The sequence below is a fragment of the Cyprinus carpio genome, chromosome A9 (genome assembly GCF_018340385.1).
Source record: "Cyprinus carpio isolate SPL01 chromosome A9, ASM1834038v1, whole genome shotgun sequence".
Lineage (NCBI taxonomy): Eukaryota > Metazoa > Chordata > Actinopteri > Cypriniformes > Cyprinidae > Cyprinus > Cyprinus carpio.
In genome coordinates this window covers 10,244,835-10,261,658 of record NC_056580.1, presented here as the reverse complement: position 1 = coordinate 10,261,658, position 16,824 = coordinate 10,244,835, and the positions used below count along the sequence as shown (strand labels likewise).

At 38.8% G+C, this 16,824-nt stretch overlaps 1 pseudogene; it reads left to right on the top strand.

The window, feature by feature from the left end:
* LOC109096649 overlaps positions 1-16,824 on the top strand; it is a 28,592-nt pseudogene that overhangs the window by 7,205 nt on the left and 4,563 nt on the right.

The following is a 16,824-nucleotide window of genomic DNA, read 5'->3' as shown; positions in this document are numbered from 1 at the left end:
TTTTTAGCAAAATCACTTAATTTTATTTAATGTTTTGATTAACAATTAGAATTATATCTTATTTATTAATATGCAATAGGTACAAGTATGTAAGATATGCTTTTAATTAGATTATCACTGTATTTTGTGTTGCTTTTTTAAACATTTTGAATTTCCTTCAAAAATGTCTGTTTCTTCATTCATCATAGTTCAAGATTTCAGGGCATATACACTACCATTCAAAAGTTTTGGTCAGTAAGATTTTTTTTTTTTTAAAGAAATTAATACTTCTATTCAGCAAGGATGCGTTAATCAAAAATAGGAATAAATTACATTTCAGCATACATTCAAATAGAAAACAATACTTTTTTTTTTTTTTAATTGTAATAATATTTTACAATGTGACTTGATTTTACTAGTAATTGTTAAATATAATAAAATTAATATAAAATATTTGTGTTTGTTATAAGGTCTATATTGTGCACCTTTAGTGTTTATTTTCTAATCTAAATGCCACATATGACGTTTAATTTTTCTGCTCCAATTAAATTGTTCTGGTACTTTTTTCTCTCTTTCTTATTTTTCTTTCAATTCTAGTTTGTGTTAGAGTCCCTTCATGATCTTGAATATCATGAAACATTTTGTTAGTCAAAACAGTGCTGAGGTTTGCTTTTGTGAGGAGAATGCTGTGTGTGTGTGTGTGTGTGCATACAGGAGGCTGTGCCATATATATATCCACCACTGTCAGCCAGCCAGTCTGCTCATGTGTAGCACAGGTCACTGTGTTCCAGGTTAATTATCTGCATTTAATGATGGTTTCATTAAATCCTTGTTTCCCCGACAACAGATGCAATAATTATTCAAACAATTTGCAGCAATAAATCCATACACCAAACATGACCTGTACTTATATTTAAATCCCTGTGCAGTTCATATATTTTCTGTTTCTGAGCTCTTTCTTGGTTTTCCAGTAATTTAAAAATGACACAGATCACTCTAGCAGCTGAAGCCATACACTTGCTTTCCATGTTTGGCTGCCTTTTTCTCTCTCTCTACGAGTCTTTGTTATCAGAACGACTGTATGTGGCTGATGTACTGACAGGCAGCAGTTATGGTGACTTAGGCATAATTCTCCTGCAATACAGAGAAAACCTCTGGGAGACAGATGCTGATATTCCTCGTCTTGGCCAGTTCTGCGTTGATATGAAGATGAACGAGAGATGAGTCTGTGTGTGTGTGTGTGTGTGTGTGTAGGAGGAGAGACGGTGTGGGCTGCTTTGATTCTCAGTTTAGTCTTCCATATCTGCGATACATCCTCGACTGCACGTTCACATGACAACGCATCAGTCTTGTGTGCACTGCTTTCAAACTCTTTAAGTTAGTCAAAACTATCCATTTGAAGGAGTATTTATATTAAAACTGAACTTTTTAAATATGCAATTTAATATATCTCATTTAACATAAGTATAACGTAAGATTAGTATTAATCTGGCACAAAAACAGTGATCTCAATTAAAACAGCATGCACAAAACTCACCACCACGATGCTCTGGCTGGTTGTTAGGGCATTGCTTTGTGGTCCCTAACGTATTCTGAGTGGTTTTAGTGTGTTGTAACACAGTTGAGAGTCCTACCAATTTCCTGGAGGTTTCTAGTGATCCTGAAGACCCTGATTTAGCTGGTTGAGGGGTCAGATTCATGAAATCACATTTTTAATGCACTGTGTTTTAAATAGTTAATTTTAAAGAGCCTGTCTCAAGATGAAGCAGTCTGTTGCATTCATTTGCACTCCATCTTTCTTGCACACTCTCTGGAATAGATGTGTGTGTGCTGTGTGTAAGTGAACGTGATTTTAGACAACTTTCAGGTTATTTCTGATGGTTTTTTTGGAATACAAAATATTCTTCACTTCATTCTTATGTTTGAAAATAAAAAGAAGACAACAGTTAGGCGGTTTCCTGTATAGTATACAGCATTCGTCTAGAGATTGTTTCATAAACAACATGTACCATGCCTGATATCCAAATAAACTGAATGTACAGATTAGCTTAGTTGAATTTCTGCACTACTTGAGACATCCTTTAGCAGTGATTATTGCTTCAGCTCATCTGTAAGGTTCATTTCTTTCAGTTTAGCTGAGCTACATTCACGCTTCTGAAAAGTGTAGTAGCATCACCAGCAGTCTGACACCCTGTTTGAAGAGCTCTTACTGTTGAAAGAGGTCTCTGGAGAGGTGTCTGATGAAAAGAGCTGTGAGCTCTGTGCATGAACGTGAGGAACAAAAGTCTCATCAGCGTCTCTTGTTCTACCCACCTGTTCGTTTTCAGAGAGTAATTATTTGAGTCATCTGCTGTGGTCAGTGCTCATACAGCTGAGCAGTCATTAACGGGCACGCTACCGTGTAATTACCCACGAGCCCTGCCTCCATTTGTGTGCGATTGAAACGGAGAGAACTGTGTGGATCAGTGGTTTGGGCAGTAAATGACTCCTGTACCTGCTCTCTTTGACACAGCCGTTCATTTCAAACAAAAGCAGCTGAAACAATGAGCAGACGTTCACCTCTCCCGGACAGACTTGCCCTTGAGATCCACATCAGTTCAGGGGTCATGGACACACCTTTTTTTTTTTTTTACTTTAAAACTACACCTGTTTAAGTAAGGTCTAAATAATTCCCTCTCTCCTCGCAGACAAGAAAACATTTTATTGAGCTGCACAAAAAAAAAAAAACAAGCATACAGAGTACCAGCGTAGGCTGATTCATAAGCAATCGACTCTGAACATTTGACTCACTCACTGAACCACTAATCTTTTCATTTTAATGATGCCTGACTTGAAAGTTTTATGTATTTAAAAATCAGCAAACACTGTGGAACCAAATAAATAAGAAACGAATATATTTAAAAAATCACCTTAGATAAACGACAAAATTCAACAGGCATTTCAAAATCCAAAATCTATTTGCATTGTCAGTCAGCTCGACTCACATCTGAATGTACCCAAAACCAACTTACAATTCCTGCCAGTACTGAGACTCAAACCCACAACCTTTGGGTTACAGTTCGGCCTCTCTAACCATTAGGCCCAGACTGCCCCTGACGACCCCTTCAGTCTATCCAGTCATCCAGATTCTTATACCGTGTAACAGCCAGTCACTCACAAGAAAAATGGCCCTAGTTATTGACATCTATTGCTGTTTCTGTGTGATTAAAAAAAGTGCTTTGATAACAATTTGTATTGTGAAAACTGCTGTGTCTACTAGGTTTTATGGCTGACAACCTGAGAGTACCCCAATTTGGTGAAAAATGATTTTAGGAGGAACATGTTCTGAGATGTTTGGATTTCTCTTTGGGTGTTTTAATGAGTTTCTCAGTTCTCTACTGAAATGCGCAGGAGTGATAATATATTCAGTAGTTGTTCTCAGTGTCTCTGAGCATCTCTTCATGAGTGGTGCATCACAGCAGTTGTGAGGGATGTGTTTTCTCTCCAGACGCTGAGTGTTGAAGGGTCAGCTCCTCCTCCTCCTCTCTCTGCTCAGATGCAGCTGTGATGTCATCAGCGTGGGTCAGCGCACTGCGTCTGCATATTACTGTCAGTGTGTCGTTGTGTGTCCTGGGGGAGGACGGGCCTTTCTGGCCTACATGCCTGGCCACTGCAAGCCCACAGCTTCTTCTGGGTCTAGCATTTCAGTGCAGTAAATGCATGTGGTGTAAATCATCATGTGAAAACAAGTTCATCCATGCGACTGAATAATTTCTTTTTTGTCACGTGTTTGGCTGCTTGTTATCTACTCTGTTTCACTGCAGCTTTGAGATTCATTTAAGTTTAGATGAGCAGATGAAGCATTACATTATTTGTTATTTCTTTTGATTTTTTTTTTTGCTACGTTTCATCCATTTTCTCAACATGAAAGTTAGCCATAGTATCTGTCATGACATTAAATTGCGTTGAATTATGAAATAATTGGTTCATTTTGCATATCTATCTAATGCATCTATCCATATGAAAACAGCAACACTGTCTTTACAGTAGATCTATTGTTTGGCACTTTATAAGTGAATATTTAATTATTTTGTTCTGGTTTAAGGTGGTTTGGGATCCACATTGGTCTGTTGTTGTGTGGGTTTTGCTGAATGTGTGTTACAGCGGTTTGCCATCTATAATAGCACAGTCAAAAGTATGTGAGGGTTGACTGTTCCTTCCTGGTACCGTCCTGGGACAAAGAAAGGAATTGTGTACACAGACACACACGTACACTTTCTCTCTGTCAGCCTAGGGATCAAAGCCTGGGTCATGTGACTGTTCAGCTTGATGTCACTGAAGAACTGCTTAGACCCTGACATTCCACACCAGGGGCGTCGCTAGACCCTTTTGTGACTGTTCAGCTTGATGTCACTGTGAATCATTTTCCCTTATAGTATTTCAGCAATTCTCATGTTTGTTTTTCTGGTCAGCAGAACTAATGATTCCAGATTTGTAAATTATGATCTAACGTTTAAGGATATGCAATAATAGGTCTGACGTTGTTTGTGTCAGTTTGACATCCGGACACTTTCTCACGCAAACACCCAGGGGTTTTTCAGTAACAATTTTTTATAAGACAGAAAACAGAAAGTGTTTGTGATATTTGCACCTCCATTGTAAGAAACAAAACTTGAAAACCACTTGTTGGAGACAGTAGCTTGGGAACGACTCATTTTACCCATTTGATTTGGCTTGATTTGACTCCCAAGTTCCCAGTTTGATTCTGATTCCTATTGAGCATTGATTCAGTACCTAATATTTTCAGTGTCAGTTTTGCTTTGACAAATCATTTGGACCATTTCTGGTTATACTTTGCAACCTGAGAAAGAGCAGATTTTTTTCCATGTACATTCTGCAGCTATGAGCTACCAGTTACTAACATTTACAGCATAGATTTACGTATCTTGGAGTTTGCCACGAAATTTCGAGAGATCTATAATTTTAACTTAGCTAGATTTTGCTACTCCAAATGGAGAAAGTTTTGAGCGCTGTTACTGCTTACCCTGTGTTTTGGCTGGAATAATCAATTCGGTTAAAATGAATATCCTCCCAAATTTGCCTTCCAAGTTCCCACTTTTTATTGATGGATAGGGACCCTGACATTCCACACCAGGGGCGTCGCTAGACCCTTTTGGATGGGTATATAGATTGTCTTGACATCTTTCCAGCAAACATTAGAATTTTTTTTAATTACAATAAAAAAATTTTGGATATTTGCAAGTCAGCAATTTTGCTCGGGACACATACCCTCAGTTCTTTAATCTCCCTCGTATTACTCCTATTGACACCCTCAAACCTAAATTCCTTCATCATACTCACTGGACCAAAGTTGACTTTCCAAAATAGAAAACAGTCCCATGTGTGACCGCTTACCAGACTTCTCTACACAAATATTTGATTTTTTAATATTGAAAACATGAGCAAATATGTTTTCCATTATCTGAAGTTCTCAAAATTCCTAGTAAAGGGGCTGTTACAGCATTTGGTACCTGTTCTCATCGCCATATCCACGACTCGTGCTGTAGCTTTTGTAACACTCCTGACAAGACATATTCATTTTACTAAATTGGAAATCGCCTACACTGCCTATATCCATTCTTTGTGGATTAAAGATACTTTTCATTTTGTTAAACTAGAGAAAATCAGACACACATGAGAGATGGATTAAATATGTGTGAATTACCTGAGTAAAGGGACTTTGCATGAGTCTGTGCATCCATCACCAGTGTTCGTCAGCAGCGTCTCCTAACAGTGAAACTGCAAGTTCATCTGCTTCAAGAACATTATAGTGCCATGCATATTTTTACTTTTTATATATATATATAAGAAGAAACCAATCCAATGTGTAATTGATATTTGAGGCTTAATACTATAGTAAAGCAATAAAAGTTTTTCAGTTAGAGTGGTTTTAGCTTATGTTCATATAAATATGACATGCAGTTGCGTCAAACAATGGTGCAAACATCATTCAATGTAAATTGTGACGATTGTAATTAATAATCAAGGGAATAATCGACAGTTATGATTTGTCATGTCATTTGTATCTTGCTGCCCTACTATATTTATTAGCTTAATATCATTGTGGGTTTTGGTTCTTTTGCTGGTTTAGGTTGTAAGGACTTTTGAAATAACTGAAATAATTTGGTGAAGTGATATGGAGATGTAATGCGGTCAAGACCTGCATGGAACTACTTTTGCCATGCGATTCCCTGAAAATAATTGCACACCTTAGAACGTTCATCAGCCAATCAGATTCAACAGCCCTGTAGTATTAGACTGCCTTAAATGGCTGAACAGATTTAATGGCACGCTGAATATTGCTCTTTTATTTCTCCATCAGTCTCCAGACAAACACGTCGCTCTAGAGGAAACCAAGAACTACACTACTCAGTCACTGGCCAGCGTGGCCTACCTCATCAACACACTCGCCAACAATGTGCTCCAAATGCTCGACATCCAGGCGTCCCAGCTGCGCCGAATGGAGTCCTCCATCAACCACATATCTCAGGTAACCTAGCAACACACCACACCTCCCCATACAATGTCACATTCTGGGCTATATTTACTGAATGATGACTGACAGCTTGAAGAGTCTGCTAGGATGTGACCGGTAAATGATTGTGACATAGTTAGGTAAAAGGTAGATTATAAGAAGCTTGATTATAAGTGGTTCTGACACTAATATTAGTGTAGAAATCTTTAGACTGAACTTTAAACTTTATTTCTTTAATCAAACATTATGCCCTCGTGAATGGTCACACATGAAAAGTACAGTTACCCAAGATTCTCTTTATTTTTTAATTATTCAGGACTTTAGTTGGCTGATCAGACAGAATCCTTGTCCAGCCAGTTTTCAATTGATTCTGTAATTAAACATCTTCCCACAGAGTCACAGTCTGTAATGAGCTGTAATTCAGATGCAGTGTAACCGCAGGGGTCTGGTGCGACTGCTGGAATGTTTTGTGCCAGCCAAAGATACGAGCAAATGTTAGTCACACATACTCATTTGTGTGTTCATGTCCCTGCCTTCTCTCTTTTCCTCTGTCACCACTTCTCTCTCTTTCTCTCCGCCTCTCCTCTACCACTCGTGGGAAATTCCTCCCTGTGGCGTCACATCTGGACTGTTACATTACACAAGCTCTTATATAGCTCATTATACAAGCTCTGAGCTGAACTATTCAGAGTACCACAGTAAACTGGACAAGGGGCCACACACATGCACCTCAAATATGGATATAAAAAAAAAAACTCACCCTTGTGATGCTGTTTAATTTTTTGCATTATATTGATCAGAATATAATATTACAAAAGATTTCTTTCAAATAAATGATGTTCTTTTGAATTTTCTGTTCATTAAAGAATCCTGTAAATGTGTCATATTAATATTAAGCAGCACAGTTGCTTTCAACACTGATATTAATAATAAATGTTTCTTGAGCAGCAAATCAGCATATTAGAATGATTTCTGAAGAATCATGTGACTCTTGAGTAATGACTGCTGTCAGTTTATCTGTCATAATAGGAATAAATTACATTTTAAAATATATTCAAGCAGAAAATGCTTATTTTAAATTGTAATCATTTTTCACAATATTACTGTTTTCGCTGTATTTTATATATGGATATGGAAGATATAGAATGTACTTCATGTTAGCTTGCTTATCTTGCTCAAGAGCAGACTGTTTAAGTCCACAAGTCACACTAACAAGAAAATGCTTCTAACCTATAGCTGTAGTTCCAATCACACAGCTTTGCAGTGCTTTTTGCAGATGTTTGTTGGAACTGTGTTTTTGGGAAACGCTGAATTGTTGAACTATGTTGCTAATGACGGAACTTGCGACCAAGAAACGCATCCCAGGTCAACAGCATCTGCCAATTTCTCCATCATGGATGATTTCTCTCTTCCACTTTTCATTGTTTTTTTTTTGTCTCCATATCTCTGATCTGTCTTGTCTCCACTGCCCTCATCTGTGGACCCAGCTGTTGCTCTGGACTCGATCCCTATTTACCGTATCACTGTCACTTAATACTGAAAATCATTTAGCTGTGTTTGAGAAGCCAGCAGCAGAGGCTTATCCCCTCTGCGCTTCCTCTGTTATTTTTTATTTAACAGCTGTCAACAGCATGGGCTCTAAAGCGATTAAACACAGCGGCACAACATCTGATGCAGCTCTTCTCGTGAAGTGCTTCTGACACGATCCTCTCCCAAATTGCCGTGTGAAATGATACAGAACTCCGCCGACAGGGATTTCAGACCTCTCACAACTACACGCTTTAATAATACGCCTCACATACTGTGTTTTGTAACCTGCTTCCACAAATAGTAGAAGCCATCGTTTTTCTCAAATTCTCTTGCTCCAATGCAGTTAGTTAATTCTTGCTATTGTAGCTTTAAGACTTCTGTACGTTAATGTCCTATATTATGATTGGCTGTCATGGATACAAATATGGTTTTAATTCTAAATGACCCAGTTTAGACCCAGTACATCTCAAATTTCTTCAGACTTTAAAAAAAAAAAAAAAAAAAAAAAAAAAAAAAAAAAAAAATTTTTTTGTTCTTCCACTTCTCCAATCCAGACGGTGGACATCCACAAAGAAAAAGTGGCGAGGCGGGAGATCGGCATCCTCACAACCAATAAGAACACCTCCCGCACACATAAAATCATTGCTCCAGCCAATCCCGAGAGGCCAGTGAGGTACATTCGCAAACCTATGGATTACAGCACGCTGGATGATATCGGTCACGGTGTGAAGGTAGGACACAGGCTCACCTCAGAAGGAATGATTTTTCAGACTAACATGTTTGTTTTGAACTAACAAATGCCAGAATCTGACGTGGGTTTTCTTTGTGTCTGAGATGTGTCACTAACCTCTCTGTGCTTCCTCTCACCTCTGTTCTCTGCTTCGCTCTTGGTTTAAGTGGTTACTTAGGTTCAAGGTAAGGGTCTTTACAGCTGTCTTATGATCAGGTGACATGAATGGAGAAGGAATAAGGTTTGATTCCTTAGTTCATATGATCTAAATATGGACTGAAAATACTGATATTCTGTATTTTGATTTATTCTAGGTTTAAAGGCTTGTCAGTTTATACAAAAACACTATTTGGAGACTCCACTATTTGAAATTTCTTATATAGACACATTAATGTGGAATTGAGATGGAGCAAATAATATTTTAGTTTGATTTTGCAAATTAGAATTTGAACAACGATTTGGCAATCATCCCTGTTTCTTCTTTCATCCTTTCTATATCACATTTGCATTTTTATCATTGTTGCATGTTGCTCAGGAGTAGGTGTGTGTGTGTGTGTGTGTGTGTGTGTGTGTGTGTGTGTGATTGTTCTGTTTGTTTGGCTTTTCTTTATAAAAAAAAAAAACTAAATGAGATAAAACACTTTTGTCAAATTAGATACCGTTTTTGTCATAGGTCAACACCCAGAACATGAAGATGGGCAGCCTTCTTCGCACCACACCTCCAACACAGAAACCACCCAGCCCCCCAATGCCAGGCAAAGGCACCATAGGGTATGTATATTGGCTTTGTAGCTAGAGGGGTTAAATGTCAGTCAAATCTGTTGAGACACCTACTAATTCGTCATTATTCAGTTATGTAGATCATTAGGTGTGTCAAACATTTGACTGGTGCTTTGACACTTTCAACTTGTCAGATAATTTAAAAGGGCGTTTTTATGCTAATGTTTCTACAGCAACGTCAGTGAGGTTTTCATTTCGTAGTAAAAGCCTGTTTTTCAGTGTAGGTCATGCACAGCGTGATGTGACTCAGGGGCACATGTGTGGGTCATGTCTTTAGTCCTCGGAAAATTCAGCCTCAGCCCCGCAGATGACATTATCCATTACATCCCTTGTTTCCCTTTATGCCATTGAAGAGCCTGATTTACATTTGGGTCAGAAAAGAGGTGTGTTAAATATGCATCAAAAATTGTGAAAGCATAAAACTGTGATTATGAAAGATCTGATATGCTCAGTTTTTAAAGTGTGTTCATTATTAAGATGGGGCTTGATGTTTTTGAGCACTGAGGAGAGAGGGTGTGTCCTGCCCTGTTTTCTGAACACTAGCTGTGCAGATTGGCTCTCTTTTGGTTTCCCGTGTCGCCCCATGATGACTGGTCATTGCAGGCCAGATTGTGTGTTGATTAATGGACAGGTCAGCAACACAGCTAAAGTTCATTCCCTCATGAAATGCGTATGCAAGTGAAGAGAAGTTATAAATCTGTACATATAATAGTTTAATTTTTTTTTTCAGTGTTTTTGTCTGGACCATTAAGCTTTTCTTTTTGACATTTATTTTCATGACAGTTAAGCAGATTTCTATGTGAATCATTATTGTACTGTGGAAAAGAGAAGTATTTTTTGTCCTTTAATTCATGCTGATTTTAAAAAAGTACAGTAATTAGTTTACTATAATGCTGTAAAAAATGTCACTAGCAAAATAGCACGATTTTATTTCATCATTGTATTTATTATTGTGAGCTGGATCTTTTGTGTGATTATTGTGTGGCTATTAGAAAAAAGCAAGGTTTAGTACTTTTTAGGGATGCACCGATCCGATACTTTGTATTAGTATCGGCTCTGATACTGCCATTTTCTGCCGGATCGGGTATCGGATACTGTATGTATACTGTTATTGTTAAGCCCCACAAAAGGCTGGGAAGAATTATTCAGTGGGCATTATAGGCATGGGCTCAGGGGCCCATGCACATTTGGGGCCCAACCTGTGCAGGTTTCTCTTTGTGAGGTTTGGTTAGCAGTCACTGAAACGCAGCTTTACACACAACTGTCAGTCTGCATGGAGAGGATCTTGAGACCTCCAGTAGCTTCAAACACCTGTCTGCTGCTCAGCAGTGGCTTTTTTTACAGCTGGCATTACAATACAGTTCATTTGTTTGACAGAAACTTTCCTTAATAAATCTCTATCTGACCAAGATCTTCTGTGCTCTAAGTCACTCACAAATCTTTTGACAGGTCAATAATTTCTATTAGCTTTTTGCGAAATATTGTTTGTTTTGATGCCTTTTGCAAGACATTGCATTGTTTCATACTTTTCATCTTCAGAAAGATCTGTCTTCCTCATATTTCATGAGAACTATGACTTGCTTAATAATGTGGAACAACCTCTTTAAGTAGGGTTTGCATTTACCTAAGAAGACCTGGCAAACTATTGAACAAACCTGTCTGAGATTTATACCAGTTATCTAAAAAGATGTGAAAAACAACGCAAACAAAAATCTGACTCTTTATTGTACTGTAATCCTATTGATATGTCACTTGCATAATAATTTGGAATGCAGTGTAGATTATGATTTTATATATTTTTTCACTTATTTTTCTGTATAATGAAGTGGTCTATATTTAGTAGATAGACACACAAAAGAGTGATAATCAGGTCAACACACAGAGAGGTATGAAAATTCTACATTGATTTAAAAAATAAAAATCTGTGCTAGTATCGTATCAGTTTCAACCGATACTCAAGAGTTTTTGGTATCGGATCGGTTCTGAAAAATGATATCGGTGCATCCCTAGTACTTTTAAGGTTCTTAAAATGCAGTTTGTTTTTCCTGTGATGATTTAGTGGTAATAAATTGTTTTGATTAAAGATGCATTTTAATAGTTTGATAATAGTTAATTATAATTAATAGTTAACTAGTAATAGTTGCCTAAAACAGTAATGCCCATTTCCTCTCTTTTGATACCAGAGAAAAAATGGGGCACTGACTTTACATTTTATTTCCACAGATTGAATTACTATTTCTCACATGCACTTTCCTGACCTCAAATCCTTTGCTTTATTTTTAGTTATTTGTGTTGTTTCACAACCTTGAAAAGTACGTACAGTATGGAATCTCACCCTTTCAAAGAAAACTGAAATCATGCTGTTGATGAATTATAACTGTTTTGTTTTGGAATGCTGAACTCCTGATTGTTTATTTGGAGAATAACAGACATTGTCAAGCAAAATTGTCTGATCAAGTTTCCCCAAGGTTGTTAAACTGCTGTCCCTCCCAACAGGAGGCACTCCCCCTACAGAACGCTTGAGCCAGTGCGGCCTCCGGTGGTACCTAATGACTATGTCCCAAGCCCCACACGCAATATGGCGCCCATTCTGCAGCAAAGTCCTGTGCGCACGGCATCTGTTAATCAAAGGAACCGCACTTACAGGTACCATTACCCACATCTTCTCCTTTCTTTCAGAGCATGACTCTCACACACCCCAGTTAGGGACTTTAGTGACTGTATGTATTTATTAGCTGACATTGATTAGCAAGTTTCGCTGTAAAGCTCTTTCACACAGACATCGCTTTTCCCCGGCACTTCTAAAACAAGCATCGTTGATTGTCTGCACAATTGCATAATCTGAAACCTTGGCAACCAGTCGCCAGTGACGTTAGCAGTGCTCACAAACGCATCATCAGTCATGGAGGATAAAGACGCCTGAAGATGCTCTCAAATGACTGCAGAGCATCTCTTTCTCTAACATTTTCTCTGTCTCCCATCTCAGACTTTCATTTCTTGTTTTATTTTTCCTGAGGATTTTAAAGATTTAAGTCTGCTACATTACAGATGGTTCTCTCTGTCTTTCTTTTGATGCTCAGACCAGCTGTGTCTGAAATTATGTAACGGCTCTCACTTGTTCTCCTTTGATCTCTGTGCCGTCTGCAGGGATGCCTGTAACATCTTCATTTATGCATTTGGCTGACACTCTTAGCTAAAGCGATTTTATAATGTGTGTTTCCTGGGAATCGAACCTTGACCTTGTTGTTTTTAGCATCCCATGTTTTACTTGTTGAGCAGGAACACTCTTCAATACACTTACAACCTTCTAACAGTTTCTAGAAGGGTTTTCTTAGAACCATTTCTCATGTTTTCACCCTGAGCAGTGAATGTATGCTGAAGTCCTCCCACATGCTCTTTGCTACTGCCTCTTATCACTTAGTGCAGAATCCAAAAAAAAGCATTTGGTGCCGTTTTCCCCAGCCTTCTCCCATCTGTCTACCAGTTGGAAATGTTATTGAACATCTTGGATGAAAATAACAACGACTGTGCCCTCCTGATGTTCAGAAGGGCTGATGATCTGAATATATTCAAATTCATATTTGAGAACAAGTTAATTTCATCACAGTTGGAGTTTGTATGATAGTAATAGGATAGTATTTGAGAGCACTTGCATTGGTGAGAGCGTGATTCATCTGTTTTGTTGTCTCTGTGTGTGTCTTTGGATGTCAGTATGTGTATAACACGAGGCATATGTACGTGAGGTGTGTAATCTGTAGTGTGTGTTTAGCAGCGGGAGCAGTGGCGGCAGTCATCCCAGCAGTCGCAGCAGCAGTCGTGAAAACAGCGGGAGCGGCAGTGTGGGTGTTCCCATCGCTGTGCCCACACCCTCTCCACCCAGCGTCTTTCCAGGTGACATTTTTATCACAGAAAGCAAACTTAACATGTATACTGCTTGCAGTCTGACTGCGATCATTTGTTTTTTGATCATTTATAATAAGAGCTTATGAAGTGTGATATGAACTTGCTAATAACAGCTTTCATATCTAGATTCAAATGCTATAACATTAATAGGATAGTTCATCCAAAAGATCAAATTCTTTCATCAGTTCAGGTTGCTCCAAATTTGTTTGTATTTTTCTGTTGTTGTGGAAAACAAAATGTTATATTTCCAGAGAAAAACTGTTGAGGATAAAAGCAAGAACTAATGAAAATTGTATGCATTTCTTGTCCTTCTGCTAGAAAAGATGTTTTCATGTATCACAAAAAATTTCAGTTAATTTTTTTTTAATATAACCCTGGTTGGTAAAATGCTTTTGGTAGGTACTTTTATCCAAAGCGAATTACAACATTGTAAGTATACATTTCCCATTAATTACCTATGAATCGAACCCACAATGTTGGCATTACTAACGCCATGCTCTACTGTTTGAGCTACAGGAACAGTAAAATATAAAACACTACTTTTATGGTACTTTTGTACCCTTTTCACTTCACTATTTACTTATATGCATTGAAAAATCATATTTAATGACCTGAGGTCAAGTAAATGATTACATTTTGGGTGAACTCGGAATGGGTGAAACTCGGGAGCCACAGTTTTTACTGTCAAATGACTGAAACAAGGAATTCATTGAATGAGATTTGCATGTACATCCTGGGTGTCCAGTCCTGCTTCTTAAGGGCCACTATCCTGGAAGATTCTAGTGATCCTGAAGACCTTGATTAACTGGTTCAGGTGTGTTTAATTAGGGCTAGAGCTAAAATGCTGAAAGGTGGCCCTCCAGGAACAGGATTGGATACCCCTGATAATACTTGGTCTTCACAAAAAGCTGAATTGTGACTGAATTTTAAGCTCAGTATTTCTTCAATCATATAGAGAGTTCTCTGAGACTAAAGCCCCTTTCACACTGCGATTCCAGAAAATACACGGGTAATGTGTCCTGGCAATTGTTCCCGGGTTGCTAGATTTTGCACTTTCACACCGCCAGTGATTACCTGGAATATGTGCGTGCGTTCACACACAACCCGTAAAGGTCCCGTGAAGACACGTGATATCAGGGTGTGACGTGTAATGTACGAGTCGAAAACGCTAGGCACGTTAACTTTCACTTAAGCTGGCGAACGATCTCAGCTTCATTCCGGAAAGTGAGGAACTAACTGATCTCTGCTTCATTACAGTTTGCACATATTTGTTTCATCGCGAACGTTGATCTGCCTTCAAAACACGCTAAAAGAGTCACGCGATAACGTGCGTCATCACTACGCCACGGCATTAGATCTGGGTTTTGTTCACACAGCGCTCGTTCCGGGACTGAACCCAGCAATGTTACTAGGTCCCCGACCTGGGATCAATCCCAGAATCAATCCCGGGATGTGTTTGCGTTCACACAGAAGGTGACCCGGCAATGTTCCGGCAATTTTCCGGGTCCAATGTGCAGTGTGAAATTGGCTTAAAGTAAGACTTCCTGGGATGCCCCACATTAGCTCCCTTCTAGCGAAATGCAAAAGCATTTCTCATTTGTTTTCCTCCCTCTTTCCTTTTTTTCAACCTAGCTGCTACTGCCAGCACACCCTCGGCTCCAACTAACTCCACTCAGCCTTCTGTCACATCCTCTAATTTAACCCCCACACAACCCTCAGCCAACCCCACCTCAATTCCTGAACCCCTTCCCACTTTTCCCGACTCCATTGAGAGCTTTCTGGCCAGATAAAGGCTCTCCTCCCTCTCAGCCACCCCTCAATTCAGCTGAAGCTAGTGCTACATCCAACACCAACTCTGGGACAGGTGAGTCCGCCACTGCCGCCCATCTCCAGCCCATCAGTCACACCTTCTGCCCCCGTTTCATTCCCCACCTGCTGACACATCTCGCTGTTCTGTGGTGAAGTTTTGTTCTTTGTGTCCTACTCATTTTGCTTTCTCTTGAGTCTCTCAGGCTGTTTTCACACATGGTTTCGTTGTTTGTTCTGACTCAAACATGGTAGTTTTGTGTCATCAATAAAAATACCACTGTGACTTCACTTGCTGAGAAAAAAAAAAAAAAGAAAAAAGACATTTTTTCATTGGCTTTTGGATTATTGCAAAAAATGAGCTCTGTATATAACAAAATTCTGATTCTTACATGTTTTATTCATCATGATAATCTTCACAAGATAACACACCTTTTATACATTTTGAAGCCTAAATACAAATGGCAGAAGTAAAAAGCTAAACGTAAACTATGAATGAAGTACACTACGAACGCATGACTTGAACGCCACCACCATTATGCTTCTGACAGCTCTTTCAGTCTTTGTTTAAAAACATATTCCATGAAAGTTTGAGGTAGAAGAGTTTGCAAGTGCACAGATGTAAGCACAATGATGCTGTGGACCAGTTGAGTAGATTTAGAGTTTACCTGTTACCTGTAATGACGTTGAATGACACTTGTTAGCACTTGTTTTCCAAGACAAGTAAAAGCTTTAATTACAAGGGGGTTTTACTGATGCATTATGTCGAAGAGTAAAACATGAAAATATCTTGAGCTGATGTTAACCACAGACCTTATTTTAGACATTTAACCATTAAAAAAAAAAAAAAAAAAAACAGACGAAGGAACCTGAAGATTGATCCATTTGGTCAGTAAAATGTGTGTCCTGACTGTTGACCTCTCACATTTCTTATCACATTCATTTCTGAAAACATGCCACCTTAACTTTCAAGAATTAGATAAGTCTGCAGTCAGTCTTTTCTGTTTCTCATGGCCGTGTTGTTCATCCAGGTGGCCCTCAGTTCTACAGCATGAACAGGCCCGTCCCCAGACAGATCACACCCACAGTGGGAGGTTCGCTGCCGTATCGCCGGCCGGCCTCAATCACGGGTCAGACTTCCACGCCCCCCAGCCAGCTGAATGGAGGGCCCTATTACAATCAGAACCAAGGTACTGCTCTCACTATTCAGACTTGACATCTTTCATGTTCTTGTAATTCATCAAAGCCAGAGTTTAATTAGTTCTCTGAGATATAGTACAACATGGATCCCCGTACCTGCATTTTACTTTCTTTTAACAGTTGTATTTGACACCATCACATCTTTGATTACCGCATTCATCTTTACCGCAACATTTCCTCATCAAATTCTTAATGATAATCTAGAGTTATCATAGTCAGATTGGTGCGTTGATGTAAAAACAAATTAGTCTGAACTGTAGCTGGTGTAGATTCACCCTTCATCCTTTCTGCTTCGAGGTGACCACTTCTTGTTTGTCAGACAGTGTTTGCACACTAAACTAACTGCCTACTCTCTTCTGTTTTTCCCTTTCGCATTCACTTT